The sequence below is a fragment of the Cavia porcellus genome, unplaced genomic scaffold (assembly GCF_034190915.1).
Source record: "Cavia porcellus strain 051 isolate PalLab524CR breed Dunkin Hartley unplaced genomic scaffold, mCavPor4.1 scaffold_1, whole genome shotgun sequence".
NCBI lineage: Eukaryota > Metazoa > Chordata > Mammalia > Rodentia > Caviidae > Cavia > Cavia porcellus.
Window position 1 is genome coordinate 147,785,683 of NW_026947484.1, and position 23,154 is coordinate 147,808,836.

Genomic DNA, 23,154 nt, shown 5'->3' on the forward strand with positions numbered 1-23,154 from the left:
GCGCTTTGCACTATGAGACTTGACTGTACTCTAGCATGGTCCTAACTGCCTGAACCTTGTCACATGGAAGACCAAAACCCTCTTTGAGTCCTTGTGTGGAGAAGCTTAGCCTCTATCCTCCCTTTCTTATAGCATTTACTAAAAAGCATTGCAATTATGAATTCTTCCCCTATTCTTTCAAGATAAATGTACATATGTCCTAAAACTCAGCAGTGTCTTTCTCAAGACCTAAAAGTTGTAGCTTTGAAAACAATATCAGGAAGGGCAGGGCCTCTATCTCCCAGGCTCTGTCTTTTAAAAAAAATGTTATTAGTACTTGTTTACAGTACATAATGATTACATTCATCGTGAGTAGTTGGTACATTTACATAGCACATCTTAATTCTTTTTTATATCCCATTCTCTGTTGACACATAGGATCTTAACTTCAGTATCGCCAGATAGCAGACACAGCTGGGTTTAATTGCATTTACACTGACCAACATGCTAATTTTTCACTACTTTTTCTCTGCTGAGCAACCACATATCCCCTCCTTGCTCCTTCATTTTCTCTTTTGAAGACCCCATCTCCTCTGAATAAACCTGAGCAGAGCTCAACATTTCCCCTACTGCCAGTAATTATTGAATAAAAATCTATTTCCCCAGTGTTTTATATTTTTTAAAGGAGGACCCAGCTCATGGTGATGCTGGAGTGGTCTAGGGTTTGAAAATCATTTTATTTCTTTTCCTTTTGGTGGGGGCGGGCATTGTTGTGGTGGTGGTACTGGTCCCAGCCTTCAAACTTAGCTTCTTCCCCAATCCTTTATATTTATTTATATTTTATTTTGAGAGAGAGACTCACTAACTTGTTAAGTTACTCAGGCTGAGCTCAAACTTGCTATCCTCTTGTCTCAGCTTCCCAGAGTGCTGGGATTAGAGGCCCATATCCTATACCTGGTATGGTCATTGTCCCCTGCAGTATGAGTGTATAAAATGTTTGAAACCTCTTCTTGATGTTTCTGTTTCCAGTGTTTTCTCCAGGGTCAAGCTTTGTTTACTTCTGACATGGCCTCCACTAGCTGAAGCTAGTTTTTATCCACCACACAATGGCACAGATTTTATCAGTGTATTTACTCTTTAACCTCTGCATTCTCTGAAATTGTAGAAAGAGTAATATGGCCCTTTGAACCCATTTTCCTATCATTATGTCTGCCTCTTTCCTCCTCACTTATCCTCTGCCACTATGCCAGACTCCTTGCCCTCTCTGGACAGATCTGGCATGTTCCTGCCTTGGGGCCGCTGTATGTGCGGCTCCTCTTAAACAGGATCTCCATTTTATGGAGATAAACTTGGGTTCCAAAGAGTTAAGTGTTATGACCAAGTCACTAAAATCAAAGAAATCATTGGTAGGGTTTATTCCACTGACATCGTCCTTGATGTCCATCTTGCTCTCATGATCCAGCCAGCCAATCAGAAAAACCTTTTGACTCCACCTTCAAAATATGCTGTAAATTCAACCTTTATTCCACTTCCACTGTTACTATAAGGGTGGGGACCTCCCCGCCTTTCCTGCATCACTCCCAGAGTTTGCCCTCTGCTCCCTCTGCACTGTCCTTCAACCCAACGGTATCTCAAGAAAACAACCTAAATGGTCCTTTAATACAACTTAGATCATTCACTCCTTGGCTCAAAACTCTCCCAGGCTCTGTATTTCCTCAAAGGTAAAAGCCACAAAGTCCTGTAGCAGCTCCACAGTTACGCTGTCCACGGTGGTCACCACTAGTCGTGGGTGGCAATAGAGCACTTGAGATGTGACCCATTAGAACTGAGCTGAAACTACCCATTAGATTTTAAAGACTTAGTCTGAAAGTAAGAACATTAAATATCTCTAATAATTTTCTTATTCTTTGTGTACATTATATTTTGGATAGATTGGATACATAAACTCCAGTGTTAACGTTAGTCCTACCTGTTTCACTTTTTTTTAGTATAACTACCTCAAAATGTAAAATGACATATGTGGTTGATATTTGTGGCATGCATCATCTTTCTACTGGAAAGAGCTGGGCTACAGTACCAGCCCCCTGATCTGTGCTGTCTATTCCTTCCTAAAATCTCCTTTTGATCTTGTTTCCTGCTCACTCATGTTTTTCTCAGTACTGGAGATTAAACCTAGCACATGCTAGGAAGTTCTCTGCCACATCTTCCATGCTTCATTCTGGCCACTTTGGCTTGCTCAGTATTCCTTAAGCATCGGAGTTGATAACTGTGCCTCAGGGATTCTGCACTTGCTTTTTCCACCCTTGAAAAAAAAGTTCTCCTTCAAATGATTTGGGGCTCCTTTACCTTCTCTGGACTTTTTCAAACTCACCTTCTCAGTTAAGACTTCCCTGAGCAACCTGATGGTACCTGAATGTTTCATTCAGCTCCACACTCATGCTCACTGCTTCTCTTTCTTGTTTTACTTTTCTCTATACCATTTGTTATTACGTTAATTTAATCTCATTTCAAGGTCCATTTTACCATATGCACTGTATATTTTTCTAAGTTATTTTACTTGTTGTATAACTTCTCAAATCTACAAGGGCATGCAGGAAGTCTTGTTTATAGCTGTGCTCCCAAGAATGAGATTTTTATTCCAAAATTGTAGGTGCTCTGTAATTATTTGTTGACAGCAGTACTGAGTGAATCATAATGAACCACTTGGTTTACTGGTGAAGAAAATGAGGGTGCATGGCTGTTTCAAGCTGGAGATTTTTGTTAATACACAGGAATCCTGAATTTGTCCAAATCCATAGACTATATATCACCAACACTGACCGATAATATAAACTATGTACCACTCTAGTGGGAAAGTTTAAATATAGGGAATGTTGAAAATGCATGTCCGAGGAGAGGAAATTTGTAGGATATTCCTGTAGAAGACAACTAATGACATTTTACCAAGGGGAAATTTCTTCAAGTAAGCTATTACATTTGATTATGTAATGAAATGTAGTAATATACCACATGAAAATGTTTCTGTCAATAACCATGTAAATGATTTCAATCCTATAAGATAATGTTGCCTAGTGATGTTGTAGGCAGGATACATCAGTTTCCTATGTTTGTATCACAAATTATCACAAATTTATCAAAACAGTACTCATTTATTCACTCACACTTCTGGAAGTCAGACATCTAGAATGGATCTTATTTGACTATATCAAACCAGAAGACTATGTCCTTTCCAATTGCTCTAGAAGAGTACTCATTTCTTGCTGTCTAATGAGCTTCTAGTGGCTATCTGTCTTCTTGGCTTGTAGTCTCTTTCTCAGTCTTCAAAGCTCTTCATTGTAATTTCAGTTTCTGTCATCACAGGGCCTTCTCCTCTCACTCTGACACCTCCTGAGGACTTCTGTGATGATACTGGACTTACTCAAATAATCCCGGATAATCTCCCTTTCAAGAGTGCTTAATTCAATCTCATATCAAAGTCCTTTTTGCATGTAATGTATTTTTTTTTTTGGTACCTGGATCAAACTCATGACCCTATACTTGCCAGGCAGGTGCTCATGCTGCTAAGCTAAACCCCTCGCCCTTGCCATATAATGTAACATGCACAGGTTTTGGAATTAGGATGTGGATGTCTTGTTGGGGGCTTTGTTCAGTCTACTGCACAGGACAACATGACAATGCCACAGTGGAGGTTAGTGCTGGATGCTAGGTAACACAAATAACAATCCAGAACTGAGAAACAGTCAAACAGCTTTATAGAGTAAGTGACTTTTTAGATAAGGCTTCCTGGTGCCAGTGGATGACAGGTACATGCCACATAGCAAGGAATATCCAAGGGAAAGGGAATATAACTGAGATATTTGCATTAGTTACCAGTTGAATTATCAGAAATTTCTTCTTAATTTAACAGTTTTAAATAATAAATGTCTGAGTCCTCACACAGAGTCTCAATGAGATAACCCTGCCTCACCGACTTGCAGTCAAGGAGTTGGATGGGGATGCAGTAAGCTGGAAAAGCTGGAGAAGCAGTGCTTAATTTCACTCATGTGATTGCTGTTGGAGGCTTCAGTTCCTCCTGATATGGACCTCAGAGATTACATACGCTATTGCAGTCAGCTTCCTTGAGAGTGAATAATCAGAGAATCCAAAATAGAAGCCACTGTAATTTACAGCCTAACCTCGGAAGTGTCATACTCTCTGTGGGGCAACTATGAAAGGGTGGAGGCAGCAAGAATGGAGGTGGCAGGAGAAGGAAGGGCCAGAGCCCATGCAGTCCATGTGCTTGGCTGAGAATGTTCAGAGATAACCCTTTTATGGATATGGAGGCATTGCAGGGGCTTAGTCAAGAGAGTAAGGTAACCAAATTGCTTCCCAAAGAAATGACTGTGGCAAAGACATGTAAGGGGTGGAGCAGAGGTCTAAGAGATTAGAGAGAAAGAATGGTGGAAGAATATTGGAATAGCACAGGAGAGAAGTGCAGACTTGATATAAGGTAATAGTGGTAAAGGGCTGGAGAGGCCAGTGGATTTGGGACATATTCCACAAGTGGAATGGTAGGGTGGGCAGAAGATGGAAGTGCCTTCAGGATGCTGGTTTTCAGAAGGCAGCAGTAATGTTAAATGAATACAGAAGGAAGGACAGGTGGACACGAGGGTAAACCAGAAATAAAATGTCTAATTTTAATATGTCATGCCTATTGATCTTTCACCTAACTCAGATCTAATATCTCAAGGCTTTTAGCATTTGTGAAGAGGACCGCATTGTGGCAGAGAAGCCTTCTCACTTTGTACTGGAGTTATGTCCCAACCTAAGCTGAGTGATATTTTCTACACACTATCTTCATGTTGTCTTCATCCTTGCAATGACTATGTATTGAGCACCAACTGTATACCACACTCTGCACCTCACATCACCTCGCTGCCACACTAATCCAGTCAGGCATGTAGTGTTATTGTTTCCTTTGGAAGATAAAGAAGCTGAGGAAAGTACAGTACTGTCTCCATTTCACAGATGAGAACGTGGATTTAGCTAGTATCAAACACATTGCCCAAGGCTCTACAGAGAGTAAGTATTGAACATGATTCTAGGCCCAGATCTTCACTGTTTACCCTGTGCCCAGTACTGGAAGCCATCTTTGATATGCCTTATGGAACTGGACACACATTCCAGCAGGATTGGGTGGAGAGATGGTTAATAATCTCATACATTAAAGACAGCAAATATGAGACAGGAACAAAACCATGGATTGTCATCTGCAGTGGTAGGAAGAAAGGATCAAGACCTTCTTCCTGTTACAGAGACTTCCACACATTGACAACATTTGCAATCTTTTTTTCCCCTAGAATTCTTTTCCTGTTTTTGCTATTTCTGAAAGAAATGTGAGGAATTGCTTTCAGCCACTTAAAAAATAACAAATTGTTCATTTTCTTGTCAGGAGAAAGCATCCTGCATTAGCCAGATGGCTTTTTCCGGCTCACGATTATTGCAGGGGGAGTTTTGTCATAGTAGCACTTATGCTTAGTGAGGAAAAGGGGAGTGGGTAGATGAAGGGTGCCAGATTGATACGCCTTTTTCTCATGGAAGATTCCCACAACAGCAGATAAATCAGTCTGGGGACAGCTAATGGTGATTTCTTTATGTAAATCTCAAATCAAAAAAAGTTTTGGGCAGAATTTAAGAGATGAAAGGAATAGCAGCCATGCGCATATCACCAATGGCTCTTGGACTATTCACAGTCCAGAGGAGACCTGACCCCACACTCTGGCTTCTATAGATCAATGTGAGAACACAAACCCCTTCAGAGGCAGAAGAAATGTCACAGACTTTCTACAGTTGTCTAGAAGTTCCCCAAGGAAGTAAAAGAAGAGGCTAAAATCCAGACTTCTACCTTACAATGCCATAAGGGTTGACTTGGTAACAGGATTTGTGGTAATAATATGCTATCATGTAGTATAAATCTTCATGCATTTAACATTTGACTTGAGTATTGTGGGCCTTATAATGGCTTATAGTGGGTTTGTGTGCAATGCATCTAGTTCACATTTAGGATGAGTTTCCAAGCAACAGAGTTTCTTGAACCCAGTAGGCCCAGCCACTGGAGGCACAACTGAGCACAAAGCACCACTTGCACGACCACTAGCCTTGTTGTGTAGTCAGCCCCATTGGCCTGACATCACTCCCCTGTCCGCTAGGCTCTTCCTCAACTCCACTTCACTGTCCTCATGCTTATGAAGTCCTCAGAATGTATTAGCTGTTCTCATTTCCACACCTGCATTGATACATGAGGACATACCACCTTGGTCTGTTTTCCATTACCATGGCTAAAGACCACAGCCTCGGTTTTGTAAAGCATAAAGGTTTATTCAGTTCGTGGTTCTGGAATCTGGGAGTCCCAAGGTGGAGGAGTCACTTTGGTGAGGACCTTATTGTGGATGAGGACTGCTTGCAAAGGCACAAGATAATGTGACATGGAGGTGTAACATGGAGAGGGGCATGTGACAAAGAAAGCTCCAATTCCTAACAGAGCTAGTAACCCATTATCTATTAATTCATGAGTAGATTAATCCATTCCCTTTCTAAAGGGCTCGCTTCCAAATCCCATTAACACATAGCTTTAAGGGTGAAATTTCAGACACATGAATTCAGGGAACTATCAAAACATAACTGTACCTTGATTTCTCTCTCTTGATTTATCCAGTAATCATTGAACAGTAGTAGGAAAATAGATTCCATTCTAATTTCCTTTGATATTTGATTTACAGGTTAATAAAGCAACTCACTATTTGAGAGAGCCCTAAATTTGGATTAAATCATGATTCTTTTGAGATACAATTCCTCCTGATTTGTATAGCCACAACAGAATTTTAGGTTTGTGTTGTGGATTTCAAATATTAACACTTAATTAAAACTCCTCAACTGAGTTTTGTTCTCATCTAATTTCAGCACATTATTTTTACCTTTTTCGGTTTTCCATTCCATAAACAATATTAAATGAAAGAAAGAAAATATAAAGTTTCTCACCAGGGTTTATAATTGGTAAGGTGCCTACTAGGCACCTATTATTATTGTGCTTTTTTGTACTGATGTTGCAAAAACACACAACTTCATACAAATGGGCGAAGGACAGTAAAAATCATGGAAAGATTGTCTACCTGGAAACTAGTCCTCATCCCAGAAGGCCCACAATACTCAAGTCAAATGTTAAATGCATGAAGATTTATACTGCATGATAGCATATTATTACCACAAATCCTGTTACCAAGTCAACCATGGGAAATCAGCTCAGGGGCAAAAGGAAGTCATTCTGTAGACAAAATTCAGCCTTCAGTTTGAAGCTCCTCTGTCTGCAATAATCGCAGGAACCTTTCAGGCTCTGAATGGTCTAGGCTTACGGAATGTTAGAATTCGGACATGAAAATGTTAGTTTAGCAAGACTTTAGTAAACATTTTCTATGTAATTTGTCCCAGTTTGTCTTTATAATTGTCTTTACAATTCCATGATTATAAGTATGTCTGTTGCAAAACTGGTGCATGGTATTGGTGGAATAATGTCTAGCAGGTTTGCAGAGAACTCAAATTTTGTAAACCCATTTCAGAGTGAGCTCTGTGAAGCGTTTGGTGTTTTCTCCCTCTTCTTAGGGACACTGCAAGCCAGAAGAGGAAACTCCCACCCCCACCCTAGCTGGAATCCTCAGGGAAATTAAAGGTGATTCTAAGGTGCAAATGGAAACAGTCATAAAGCTCCAGTACCTCTTTCGGACTCTACTTCCTCTAGTTTAACTTTTATCTTCTTCCACCAATTTATCAACTTGTCAATTCCTCCACTTTAGCAAGTCTAATCCAACCAATGGGCTTCTTCCTTCTGCCACACCCCCTGTTTTGTTTCCTTTTCTCTGATCTGGTGCTTGTTTCAGACCCTAGCCTGGGTAACTGAGCTTCCCTCCCTGGCCCTGAATCCTAACTAAATGCCCACGGGAGCTCTGCTCCCCCTATAAAACTTAGCCCAGTGTTTCAGGGAGATATCAGCCATCCTCTGTTCCTTGCTCTGGTTGTGGGGAGGTCTCACTTTTTAGGATACTTGGGTCCTAGGTGAGATGGAACATGTGTGAGAAGGGGAATTACAGTGGGCCCAAACAAAACACTCCTATGAGTGGGCGGTTTTAGGCTCAGAAACTACAGTCAGTCTTGAACTCACTATAAGCCCAGGCTGGCCTTGAACTTTTGCAATCTTCCTGCCTCAGCCTCTCCAGTGTTGGAACTATAGGTATATGCTACCACACTGGCCTTTTAAAAAAAAATTTTTTTTTTAAAATCATACCTTGTGTAACTCCCTTGTCAGTCTGTTTTCCATTATTGTATCACGAGTCTGTTTTTTTTTTTTTTTTTTTTTTTTTTACTGCTTTAATTGATTTCTGAGGTTTGGCTATATTTTGATCCACTGCTTCTTTGAATCCTTAACAAATAATACAAATTTTACCATTTTAAGCATTTTAAGTGTCCTGTTCAGTAGCAGTAAGTACGTTGACATTATTAAATAACTATCATCAACATCCATCTTCAGACCTTTGTCATTGTCCCTAAATGATGCTGCTGACACATTAAACAATAGCTTACTCTCTCCTCCTGGGGCCTTTGGAAACCACAAGCTGCTTTCTATGTCTATAAATTTGCTTATTCTAGAATCACACAAGTGGAGTCATAGTGTGTCTATCCTTAAGAGCTTTTTTCACTCCCATAATATCTTCAGAGTTCATGATTCAAGGTTATACTGTGCACCAGCATTCTCTTCCTTTTTAAGTCTGCATATATTCTGTTGCATGCACATTTCATCTGTCCATCCATCCATCTGTCCCTAGGTACAGGTTGCTCACACCTTTCGGCATCTGTGAATGATGGTGCTCTGACCATTAGGGCAGAAATACATGTTTGAGTCCCTGCTTTCAATTCCTTTATGCACATACCCACGAGTGGAATTCCTGGTAACTGCATATTTTAATTCTATTTTTAACTTTTAAAAGAAACTTTCCGGCTGTTTTTCCCCATGGCCTCACCTTTCCATATTCCTACCAGCAATGCATGACCTTCTAATCTCTCCACATTTTTGTTAACATTTGTTATTTTCTGGGTTTTATTTTCCAGTTTTTAAAAACGTTGTTTGTTTTAATATAGTAACCATCCCAAAGGGTATGAAGGGTATCTCTTTATGGTTTTGATTTTTCTTTCTCTGATTATTAGTGATTCTGAGCATCTTTTCATGTGCCTGTTGCCCATTTACAGATCTGGGGCTTCCTGTGCAAGTCCTTTATTTACTCTTTAGGCTGCTGGGTTGCCACCTCTTTCTCCAACAGGTGCTAAGAGTTTTCCTGAACATAAAATGTGATGGTAAAGAATAAATGACTGTGGCCTTCATGATGCATATGTCTCAAGTCCCACAGTCTGTCCCTTTGTTGGCCAGCCTAACTTGTGCTTGCTTCAGCAAGTAACACATTTGGCTTTATTTAGGGAAGGTCTCAGCTGATGGCAGGGGTTCAGAGGAAATTTCCCATTAGCTAAATGAGCGACCTCAAGGCCTTTGTCCCAGTGCACGATATTTCACCAAAAAATATTCCATTGTAAGGTGTGTTGACTCATTCTTTTACAAAAGGAGAAAGTAGTTCACTGGCCTGGAAGTCTATTAACTAGATAGCAAGGGACCTGCACACCGATCTTTTCCAGTTCTGCTGGGAAATGGGCCTCTGTGGACCCAGTAGAAACCTGCAAGAAGATCTTGTGGTTATTTCTGCTCTGGCTGCTCTGTTGCTGTGAACTTACTGCTCTGAAATCAGTCTCTTCCCCTATAAAATTGGCTTAATAATACCTCCCTGGGGGGCTCATGGCAGGAGCAAAAATATATTTTAAAAGGTGATTTTAATGTAATATTCTGTACAGCACTGATTAACTAACTGTGCTTCCTCTAGGGCCTCTTCATACTGAGGGCATCAGATAGTGCGACACTGTAATAGTTTGGTTTGAGCCTCTCAAGGTGAATGAATTTTTCTCTGCCATAATTATTATCATCCTTGATCTTTCCCACATGGCAGCCACTGCTCCTGAACCTCCTCATGGCAAAGACCCTGCTGCAGTTAGCCAGGTGGCACCTGTCCTTTGTGACCCCCATCATGGCAAACTCCATACTTGCTACACAGCTCCTTCTGAAATCCAGAGTCTATGTGGACATCTCTGCATAAGCGAGCACTATTCTTTGGGCCCAAGTCTCTTAAACACAAATACAGGCTTTTTCAAAGGGAAAACACATGCACAGATCTTCAGAATGTGTCTGAGGGCTTCCAGGAATATGTGGATCCTAGTGTAGGGAATGGTGTCCATCCTAGAATGGAACACCATCCTAGGGTGTTTCAGATGGGTGATGGAAGGCCATGGCTTCTACACTCCAGCCCCTCCCCTTTTTATTGGCATCTTAAGTTTTGATGTTTGCTTCTGTAAAATCAAGTCAACCAATGTTATAAAGGGGATAAATGGGAAATCAAATCTATATGCTGGATATTCAATAGGAGTTTAACAAAATTCAGTTCTGTGACAGCAAATAGGTAGAGGAAGTACAAGGACCAGGCCTGTGAACCATTTGCTGGTTGCCAGACAAAGGTGCAGCTGCACATTTTTCATCTTCTAGGCACCAGGGAGCAGGTAAAATCCTTCCTGAGACGTAGTGGGTTGTGTCACCTAACCCTGCGTCGCAGAGGCCCACCCTCTGTTCCTCATCATCCTGTCTTCTGGAGGTCTGGGCGTGCTCACACAAGGACAGCTCTGCTGATAGCCTCATTGACTCCAAATGGGCAGAACAATTGGGCTCCTTACTGGGCCCTTTCAATACCAATGGCCGTGGGTATCATTATCCAGGGCTGAGCCTGTGGAGAAAATTATACAACTGTGTAGATTAGGGCCATGACAAATTCATGGTTTTAAAAATAAATGAACCCTTAACAATTCTCTTGTCAATGGGCCGCTCCTTCTCCTATGTCCACCAGCTGCTCTTCTAAACTTTAACCCTTTCCACAGGACTCCTAACCTCCTCTGCTCACACCCTCCCTGCACATGCACAGACACCTATTCTCTGCAGACTTCATTGCGTTGGGACTCCATTCACCTCTGCATCTTCACTCTACCCCTGGGCACTGTGGCAGTCTCCTTCCCTTGTCCCCTTCAGCCTAAAAACATTCAAGGTACTTCATTCTATTCAAGGGCCATTTACTCATGACTCAGGTTCTTTTTGTCTCCATAGTGGTTTTTTTTCTGCCTAAGTAACCCAAATTGTTTTTTGGAAGCATCCACTTCCATTCTTAGTCCATGTATTGAATTGGCACTGATCACCATCTATTCCTGTTGCAGAGATTTATCCGTGGTCTATCTTGGCCAATCAAAACATGCCATTCTCTTAGCCACAGTTATTGGCTCAGAATGGACACATGACTGAAATCAGGGCCAATCAGAATCACTGAGCCATTGAAAGACAGATGGAGCCTATGGATCTGAGAACCACATATGGGTAAAGGCGCATTATTCTATGCATGTAGGCTTCCTGAGGATGGAGCCAACAGAGAGGAAAGTGAATTTGAAAGAAAGGGAAAGGGAGACTGAGAAAAAGGTGAAGGGAGGACAAAGGAAGGGAAACAGGGATGGAAAAATCCTGATGACATTTTATTGAATCTTTGGAGGCAGCAGTATCTTGGTTTTTATTTTTTTCTGTTATACAGGCTAGTTACTTTTCTTTTTTTTTTCTTTTCTTCCTTCCTTTCTTTCTTTCTTAAACTGATTAGGTTTCTGCTATTTACAACTAAAGAGAACTGAAATAAACTGTTAATGGACTGTAAATATCATTAGGAAATGGCTGTGCTTGTCTGTGTTGTGCGTTACCAGGAGGTAGGACAGTGCCTGGAACATGGTAAGTGCCAGGTAAATATTTACCACTAACCCCTGTGACCGATGCTGATCCCACATCATCTTCAGCCTTGTCACTTTATCACTTTATTTCTTATGTTTTAAGTTGCTCTCTTTCTCAGACAATAGATTTGCTCAAACCCCTTTAACCTAAAAATAGAAACAAACAAAATGAAAGAAAAAAAGTCTTCCTTTATTGTGGCATTTCTTTCGGGCACTCTGACCTACTTTCCCATCTTGTGTGAGATTTTCAACAACATATTCTTAACCTTCTGCAACCTGGCTCCATCCCAACATTTTTAACATTGCCACAGTTGTTTCCAACATCAATGGTGTGAAACTGCTTAGCCTTCGGTGTCAGTTGACTCCTTTGTGAGAGGCAGGAGGTCCCTCAGAGTTTTCCTGACCCTGCGCTCTAGATCTCAGTTCATGGCTTTTCCTTTGGCTTGAAGTTTGGCTTGGAAGTCTAAGTTTCCACTAACCCAGTATTTGGAATTCTTTACATTAACTGGACCTGCTGCAGTGCTGGATTCTCTCTCCTTGGCCTTGCTAACTTGCCCAAAGTGGTAAAGTCAGTTTGGCCTCTGTCATTTACTGTGTCAAGAGCTCATAACTTGTCAAGTTTTGACCTTCAGATCTATGTTAAGTGAAGGCTATTTACTGTGGCTCAGCCTCCTTCCATGATAGGTGCTTTCTGATCAGCAAGTATCAGAGGCCAGCCGCTGAGGTGGCTCAGTGCTGTGAGCATTCTCTATAGCACTCAGGATTAGGGGAGAGATGGACTTTGATATGGGCTGGTGTATTGTTACCAAAGGCAATTTCAGGAACGGAACCAGGAAAGGAGGTGTTTAGTGTTTTGGTATAACATGTGCTTAAGGCCTGGCTGGTTCTGATGAGCTGACAAACAGTGGAGGATTCCAGGCATCTAAGTAGAAAATGACTGCATCCATAGAACAAATTTGTAACCAACCCTAAAGATCTCTACCTCTAGGTCTCTAGGGGTAAATTTTCAACACATCAGTTTTAGGGGAGCACCAACACTTAGTTCATAACACAACCTAATCTCTAAAATGCAACTAAGTTGTGTCATGTCTTCTAATTAACTCCTGTGATGGTTTTCAACAGCCAATAGGACAAAGTCCAAAGTCCTTGGCATGTTGTTTCATGGCTCTCATGCTATGACTCTAAATTGCCTTCTAATCTCATTTCTTACTACTTTCTCACTGCTATCTGGTGTTTCAGTGTTGTAGAAGATTAATTTTAGTTCCCTCATCATCTAGGGGTGTTTAGTACTTGTTCCTTCTTTCTGGAAGGCTCTTCCCCATTGCTATACACCTGTGGATCCCTAAAACCAAGCCCAGGTCTCACTCATACTATAAAATGTTATCCAGCTGCTTCCCTCACAGTCCTTTCTGCCAGATCTCTCTGTATTTTTGTTATGCATTTGTTATTGCACCTGAATATTTGTTCACATGCATGTCTCCTATCTTTGTTTCATCTTATTTTTAAATTGCAAATATTTAGTACAGGGCCCTTGCAACACACACATAGCAGTATTCCTGATCGAACAGATGAATGAATTAAGGAGTGATGCTAGACAGATGGCATTTGTCCTACTTATGATTAAAATTACTCTAAAGAGGTGTAATTCTTTGATGAGTTTCTCATTCCTCTTCTCAAATAAGTTGCTATCTTCCGCCAGCTGCAGAAGCTCTTTCAATGGTTTAAAAGGCAGAATTCAAAATTGGTTGCTAAGAAATGCTACTTCATTTCCTTTCTAGAGTAACGTGATTTTCTCCGTGACCCAGACAAAACAACAACCCTTAGCAAATATTTCACAAAAAGGAGAATTTTTAGGGAGACAGATGGGGGTAACAGGAATTGAGTTTAGCTTTGATTGTTTACTGGGTGTTCTATAGGTGTAGGCAGGAATACTGTTCAGGTAGAATGCCCTCTCCTCCGTAAGAGTGCACAGGGAAAGGCCATTCCATGTTGGGCTTTTAGATTCAGAGTGATGTCATCTCAGGAAGTGCCAGCACTCTGTGAACCTTGTAAGTTCCTAGATCTGGGCAAGTCATAGATCTGGGCAAGGACCACAATTTACTCAGAGGGAGAGTGGATTAGTCATCTTTCTAAAAATGGGAGGAACAGGCACAGTGGGGCACTTGTCTTAACAGAAAGCCCAGCCAGCCAAGCTTGGAGAGTGACTAAAAAAGTTAGGGTAAAGATGAGCCTCAAATTAGTCTTGTGGTTACTCGCAGTCAGCCCAACTTCAGGGCAGACACCGGGTGCAAAGAAAAATCATGACCTGGGCCCAATTACCAGACCTCACCTTTTTGATATCCAAGGTCTTCTCTCTCCTGTGCCCCTAAGCAAATCACTTACCCAGTCTCCTTGAAGAAAAGAGAAAAGAGAAAGTATTGCATGCCTTCCTTGAACGAGGTTACATATTTGATGCTTTAGGTGAGTTCTTTCCTTTTTAAACTTGCTTTAATTTGATTTTTATTTTTACTATCTCTTTTACAAGTGAGGATCTTTTACAAGCTGAGGATCATCAAGTTTAAATCACTTGCTCATTTTTAGCAATCCAGTAGATGATAGGGCCAAGATATTATTTTAGTTGGATTTAAGTTTAAGTCCATTCTCATTCTATTTATAGCACTTCTGATACGGAAAATAGCTGCAATGTTTAATCTTGTGTATCAGAAATCAATAGCTTTGGGGGCTGGGAATCTAGCTCAGCAGCAGAAGTACTTGCTGGGCAAGCATCAGCATGAGAGTTTGATTCCCTGTACAACAACAAAAAAAAATCAAATAAACAGAATCAGTAGCTTATATTAGCCCATCTATTTATGGCCTTTTTGAGCCAATGTGTTCAGAGTATATTCAACTTAATATCTGAACACTCACTCAATCAATACATATGTGAAGAGACTTCTAGAATGACCCTAAGGGGCCTAAGGTCCAGGACCTGAGCACCAAGGCTACACTGTGTCTAGTGAGCAATAGTCCATGAGCAAGGAGAAGAAGCACAATCAGAGAATTATGTGAATGAGGACACGCTGTGATGTTTTTACTAACCTGTCTTTCTGTGGGGTGGCACTAAGCAGCAGCATTCACTGTATTTTTGGTCATATCTCATAAAGACACTCACAAAAGGGGACTTACAGAACTGCTTCAGAAAATAACAAAAATGATGGGGTAAGTATGTTTGAAATGAGGGCGGGTGTTTTGAGGAGGGCTAATGGCAATGTGTCTCACTGTAATAAGTTTTTTAGCCATTTATTGTATATGCTGATCACCTCCTGTAGAGGAACTGCCTCAAATAAGCAGGTCAGCAACGCACGACGGCCATGACATTCACGATGGTGATGAACTTGTGTGTGACACGTTCCCCTGGGCGTTTACAGGGTCCTTCTTTTGCCCACTCAAGAAAGAAAGGGTGGTAGAATTGAGTTATTGGAAAACTGTTGTTAAAGTCATTTCTCAAATTTGCTCTAATGTTAACACAAAATAAATCAGTGAGAATCTTTGGTGTTTTAATTATTTGTAACTAAATACCAGCTGCTATCTTACAACAGATGGTGGTACATCCGTGTGTCCTGGGAATTACTGCTTGGGGAAGCCAAATGTCTGCTGTGAACAAAAGCTGCTGTGAGCTCAGAGGAGGGAGAATTCAAGGTGCTGGACTGCACTGGGGTGTCTTGTGGAAATTAATGCTGACCTAGGGCAATGCCTAGTGTATCGTGGTTCTCTAGAGGAACATATTTTATGTAGTAGATAACACATATGCATATGCTTACATTGGGTACCTTCAAAGTGGTGTGTGGAAGAATGAAAAGGATTGTCCATATGCTGGAGAGCTGAAGAATTCAGTCAAAAATCAAAGACCTGGAGCCTGCATCAGAGTCCCACGCAAGTCTGTATCAAGATACTGAAGCGTCTGCATTGGAACACTGACGAGTCTGCTCTGCAGGCCGAGAGAAGGATGTCTAAAGGCAGTGGTGAAGACTGAAACTCCTCTGAAGAAGCAGAAGCCAGACTTCCTTCTTTCACCTTTTATGCCATCAGGCTTCAAGCCTATTGGTTGGTACCACCCACTCCCAGGGTGGGATTTTCCTCTTCAATGAGTTCATCATTCAGGCATCACCAGAACTGTGCTCAGTCAGTCAACTGGGTGGTTCTTATTCAAACTGACACCACTGTTAACTACCATAGATAGCAAAATGCCATACAGGTAAAGAAGTTTAACAAAGGATTTGAATTTTAAAATGTAGGACATGTATGGTTTCATGCCAAAGAATGGAAGATGCCAGTTAGTTATACCAAAAAGCTAACACAATGTAAGTCCCACTTTCTCCAGTTCAACAAGGATGGACAGGTAAATCCTCATTTCTCTTTCTACCTGCAGACATGCTATCTCAGATAGAGTCACAGGAGGGATGGTCTTTGAGTGACTACTTTCAAAAATAACTAATTTAATAGACTAGATTATGTTTGACAATGAATGGCATAAAAACAACCTACTTCCTCTCTGGGCCAAATGATTGGGGGTGGTTCTCTGATGGGGAAAACCAGACTGTTAAAGATAGAGGAGCAACAGTTTCTCTACGTCAAGTAGAGTCGAAGATAAATTTTACCACCTAATTACATTTATAATGCCATTTGCTGATTTGAAACTTTAAGCACTGTCTTATTCCCCACGCCCCTTTCTTCTTCTTCATCTTAATTTTTGATAGTTAATAATGTCATCTTCAGTTTTTTTACTGTTACCTCTGGGTAACTTTAAATTATATCTGCTTAAATTTCTTTTTCTTGCTCCATCAACTTTCAGCAATGCCTCTGAGCTCTCATTTTGTAAGATAAAAATTCTCCCCCATCTGCTGCTTTTTCTACCTTCCAAGTTCTATCACTTGGACAATGTGTTTTGTCAACTTTCCACTGCTGTGAAAAAATACCTGAGAAAATCAGCTTAAAGGAGGAAGCTTTGTTTTGGCTCACAGCTGCAGAGATTTCAGTTCATTGTCACTTGACTCCATTGTTTCTGGGCTGTGGTGAGGTAAAAACTTTCTGGCAGCCAAGAAAAAGAAGTTCCACGACAAACTTCAAAGATAAACCCCAGTGACTTACTTCCTCCAACTAAGCCTCATCTCTACCAGTTTCCTTTATCTCCCAATATCCTACTAAATTATGACACTATCACTGCATTCATCCATCCACAGCATGGTTCAGTCACTTAGCAAAGCCCTGTCTCTGAACATCATTACATTGGCGACCAAACCTTCAACACAGGAAACTCGGGGAACATTTCAGTTCCAAATTTTAGCTATAGTTTACATTTCAGCTTTATTTTAGCTTTATTAAGGTGACTTCAGGAGTTTCAGAAGCAAAATTTAAATTTATATTATTTAGTAACATGCAGTGTTTTTGCACAACTGAACCATACATTCATGACTCCTGTTTTTGTTTTTGTTTTGGTCCCAACAACACTGGATGTCTCTGGCTCTTCTGTCATCATCTCTCTTTTTGACCATAGCATGGATTCTCATAAAGGGCTCCTTTGATTTAACTGGGCCATTTGGGTAATCTGGGGTAACGTCCCCATCTCAAATTCCATAATCATGTTTGCATATTCCCTTTTGCAATGCAAGGTAACATATTGTCGGGTTCCACAGATTAGCATGTTAGCATCTTGGAGGAGCCATGGTTCTGCATGCCATACAAAATAAAATGCTCCTGGTGATGAGAAAAACATGGATTATTCTTCTTATACACCATCACCCCAACTGAGAGACGAGTTCACCAAGGTACATTATAATCAGACTATCAAAAGAATTTTGAAAGCAGCAGAACAAAAGAAGCATATAACCCCAGTGAGGGAGTTCTAATGTAACTATAAGATTTGTTTACCAAGTCCTTGAAGTCCAGTACCGAGTGGGAAAATAATTTCACACTGCTAAAAACAAAAAACAAAGCAAAACTGTCAACTAACAGTACTTTATCTAGTAAAGCTAGATTTCATAAATTAGGAAAAAAAAAAAAAAACACTTTTCCAGACAAACAAAAGATGACTGAATTCTTCACTATTCAACCTACCCTAAACCATAAATTTAAAATTTATGAATGAAAAAGCTCCACCAATAAAATTTTAAAAAATATTTTTCTGGAAGAAGATGTTGCAGTGTATATTACAAAGGATTAATTTCTGCTCTAAAGTTAGTTGTAGCAAAAGACAATCCAAATGCAAATTAGATAAAAGAACATATATAATTCATAGAAAAATATAAAGGATCAATTTAGAAATAAAAAAGTCCCAGTTATATTAGGAATCAGAATCTAGCAATGTGCATACAAAATGATGAAATGCTGCAACAGATTGACAAAGATAATTACTCACTTAGTTGCTTGGAGATTGGGGGTGGAGGGACATAGACATAAAAATGTAGAAAATGGTACAATTTAATCTCAGGTAGAAACAGAGCAGTAAGTCTAGAAATTCTTTTGTCTGCAAGTCTCTTAACCTGTTTTGTGCATTTTTTGGTCTCTCTTTGCTACATTTTGAGTTGTTTATTCAGTTCTCCGCTCCAATTTTCAATTTTTCTCTTCACCTTAGTACAGGTTACTAAGCAATAATGTATTTTATCTCCAAATGGCTACATGTTTTGCTTCTAAAATTTCCATTTGATTCTTTTCTTAATATTACCATTCCCTTAAAATTTATTTTTCAAGGCTCTGTAGCACATTTTTCTGTTTTGTTACCTCAGATTCTGGGAGTGCTGATTCCTGTTTTTAATTTGCTCACTCTCCTATTAAGCAGCTGATTTACTTATGTTATTATAATTTTAAACATTTTCAGATTATTTTTCAGGGAAAATGTTGGGCTGTAAAAATGTCACCATTCTGGGGCTGGGGATTTAGCTCAGCAGCATAAGTACCTGCCTTGTAAGCAGGCAGTCATGACTTCGATCCCTGGTACCGATAAAAAGGAAAAAGACAAAAAAAGAAGTCACCATTCTATGGTTTCTGCATTTATATCTGATACAAGGGTTCAATTGTTTTCAAACAAGTTTCTGTGTCATTGAATCTCCCTGGGTCTCACATCACATGTTCGGTTCTGTTATGTGTGAGATCCAGGCTTGGAGACAAACTTTTTCACTACCTTGTTTTCAAAATGACAGTCCTCTTTCTTCCCTTTGGTCAGGGATGTGGTTGGAGTTTATTACTCTATGGATGTTCAATCTTCGTGCTCTAAGTTTAGGGCAAAAGGAACTCTTACCCTCCTTTCATTACCTGGTGAGTTCTTCCACTCCATGGCCAGGCCTAGCCTTCTGTGGCTACTGTGCTCTGCTTCCAAGCCCGTTGGTTTCTGCTTTCACTGTGCCTTTGAGCACCCTTTTAATTTATCGCACCCAGGGCATTCTGTTGTTTTCCTCTTAATATCATCTTTTTAGCTTTTGCACTATTGTTCTGATTTGCCTGGCATTTTGATGTTTAAAACAAGCATTCCCACACTGACTCAGCCAGAAGTGTGATTTCACAGATTTAGTATGTATGCTTGGTTAACATTTTCCCAGAAATCTTGTGATAGTCTTTGTTGTTTTCCCTAATTACTGTGGACTGTTTAACACATATGAACATATAAAAATGTAATGGGTACTCACGAGTGTGTCATATGGGTTAGGAAATTAAGCACAGATGTAAGTTCCCAGAGTCCTGACTTTCATCCCTGTCTTTGTTTCTTCCCTACTCCAAGAGGGACCTTCACCCTGAATGTGGTGTTTATCATTTCCATGAACTTCTTTTAATTGTATTTGTAATAACACTAGCCAAATGAACATTCACAATGTTCCAGGCAGGATTTTTTTTTTTTTTTTTTGTATTGGGAACTGAACTCAAGATCTTGTGCTTGCCAGGCAGGTGCTGTGCCACTGAGCTACATATATCCCCAGCATACGTAGTCATTCTGGTAGGACGTATATCATCACTAAAGAAGCCCATGTTCTAAGAGACAGTGCATAGACCACACTTCTCAAGTAGCGGGAGGTCAAAGAATTTTTTGCACAGGTTTAGAACTACCATAGGGTCTCACAGAATCTTTTTGTTCATTTTCCCTACAACAACATTGTGTAGCTTGTTTTGAGTCATTTTGCATTAATTACATATTTTTTTTGTCTTTTTCATTTTTATCGGTACCAGGGATCGAACTCATGACTGCCTGCTTGCAAGGCAGACGCTTATGCTGCTGAGCTAAATCCCCAGCCCCATTAATTACATATTTTTGCTAAACATCAATGTTATGTTTTTAAAAAATGACTTCAAAAAGTTTACTAAATTGTAAAAGTAATGATGAAAAATAACAAAGTAAATATACTCTTCCTCATATGTCCTAACTGATGAAGTGGACTCTATTGAGAATATTAATTATGAATTTATAGGGGCTGGGGATTTAGCTCAGTGCCGTAAGCGCCTGCCTTGCAAGCAGGCAGTCGTGAGTTCGATCCCTGGTACCGATAAAAAGGAAAAAAAAACAAAAAAAAAATAGAATAAAATTTAAAAAATTATGAATTTATATATTGAGTACAATGAATCCCTGTGTCTAATGATTTCACAGCAACAAAAGAAAAACAGAAGTGGAGGGGAAAAAACCTATCCACATTTAAAAGAAGAATTTTGGAGGATTGGGGAATCATTTGCATTTCTTGTCGACGATGCTTATTAGAATAATTTCTTAAAGGTATAATGTCAGTGAAATTTTATGTCTGTTACTCTAGTACAACCATAGTTTTCCCAAAATGATATGAAAGAATTACTTTCTGCACAAGTCACTGTTAGTAGTGGTATTTTGGAGCAGAGTAGGTTAGTGAAGGTCGACCCTTTTCCTGCCTGGTCTCTCTTCTGACCCTGCTCATCCACATACCTCTACTGAGTCTCTCTTCCCTTGTCCGGCTACAGAAGTAGATTCTGACCCAGGCTGGATAATTTCTGTTCCTCTCGGGGTCCATACACTGCAAGGGAAACCTCCTGCCCCTTTGTCTGGAGCCATCAACTTTTCCCTCAGTGCCTGGTGGTATCATTTTCTGCTTCACAGAGAGTGACTGAAGGCTGATGCCCAAAGAAGGGAAGCAGAGCACAGAGGACATGCAGAGGCAGAGTCTCATGACACAGTTTGTCTTGTTAGGTCTTCTTTTGACAGAAGTCTCCTCAGGTTTTCTGGTAGTGAGAGTCAACGTCTTTCCTCGTCTAACTCCACGTTGCACTGTGGTCTCTCACTGCCTACCAAGAATTTTTGTTTGTTTGTTTTTTTTCTTTTTTTTTCATTTGGGTGGTGGTGGAGGTGGTATTGGGGATTGAACCCAGGACCTCTTCCTGAGCTACTACCCAGTCCTTTTGAGATGGCGTATTAAGTACTCTATTGCCCAACCTGGGTTGGAACTTGTGATTTTCCTGCCTCAACCTCTCACAGTGCTGGGATGTGCAGCAGGCCCAGGTAAGAGGGTCTTAACTACTATCAATTGCAAAAAGTATAAAAGCAAGATTCAAACTCTGCCTCCTTATGGCAAAAGCAATAAAGAATATGAGCAAATTCATAGCACCAATAGCATTATAGCAGTCTTCTGGGTGCACAGGGACAGGAAAAGAGAGAAGCAGACACCAATTTTATAAAATTTGTAACATACTTTTTGTTGAAAATATTCTAATTTACCAGAAGAATCTGAAATGAAAATAAGTGTAATGACTTTAACACAAGGAAAAAAAAGAGTTAAAGTGAAAACGAAAACCGTTGATAAGGGTTTCTTCCCCACAAGATTTACAAAATCTTTTATGAGAGAGTTAGAGTCATGATTTTAACCACATGCACTAATTTTAGACTCTATTAGTTGACTTCCTGCTCTAAGGAAGTTAGAAGTCTTTTCTCTCATTTTCTTCTTTCTCACAATTCAATTTGTAATATTCTAAGTTTGCCAATGTTTAAGATATTTACTTTGGTTCTATAATTGTGATTGCCATGCTTGCTTATAGTTACTACTTAATTTAGACACAATCAGTGTTCATTATGAACTTTACAACACTGTGTTGCTATTGTAAGTTCCTCATTTGGATTCAGATCCAGTTGTAGGAGAAGGGACCCTCTACTCTTCTGGTATTGTTATTTAAAGTAATCTGTGTGGTGCCTTCATATTAAATGCCACTTGGCTAGGTATCATACTCTTGGTTTGTATTCTGGTGTCTTTCCCCTAGGCCTTAATAGCCATTGTTGAATTATATTTTGGTACTGAATAGTATTCTGGAGATACCTGAGGCCGGGCGGAATCTCTCCTCATCCCCTGTGCCCTGGAGATGGCCTAAATTTTACATATAAAATTTCGATTCTTGAAATTCAGAATCTTTGTCAGGTTATGGCCTGGTGTTGAAAGCCCTATGTTAATTGTTTCTGAAACAGAAGTGTGCTCTTTCAACATATAAATTCAGTTATTCCTTCATTTTAGGGAAAAATTTCTACAGGATACATTTGAGTCCCTTTCCTAGTCCCTTCATTAGTTTCTTAATTTGGAGATGTCAACAGTAGAACACTTTTGTTCCAATGTCCCTTGGCATCTCTGAACTTTCTTTTCTTTTTTCTTTCTTTCCTTTTCTTTGGTTATGAGCTTGCACTTGCCAGGCAGGTGCTGTGCTCCTGAGTTAAATCCCCACCCCTATCTGAATTCTCTTTCATCTTTTCCTTATCCATTCATTGCAGTGACCTTGCTGCTCTGTTTTCCATGTCTGTGGCTTAGCCTCCATCTATCCGTATCCATTCTGTGTCTGTTCTATGGCGATGTTTATCTCATTTCCAGTGCAATTTATAGCCTTAAAGACATTTAAAAAACACATTCTATCATTGCTGTATTTAGGCAAAGATCGTGAAAGGAGGGAAGGCTGCTCATTGTCTTTCATGTGTCAGCCTGTCCAGAATTCTAAGTTTTAGAAGTTGCTCTGTATTTAGCTCATTGCTTGTTTTATATAAATACATCCGGGTGTTTTAGCTCTTTATTTTTTTTTCCTTTGCTTTTGAATTTCGCAGATACAGTTTCTTTTTTTTCTGGAACTATTTTCTTTTTTTGATTTGACAATTTTATAGGATCATAAAAGAATCTGTTGGTAGAAAATTCTCTATTTTATCTAGAATGGCCTTTATTTTACCATTGTAGCTTCTTTTCATAGTGATGTTTAGGATCATTTAGTACAACATAAAAGAGGAAAGAT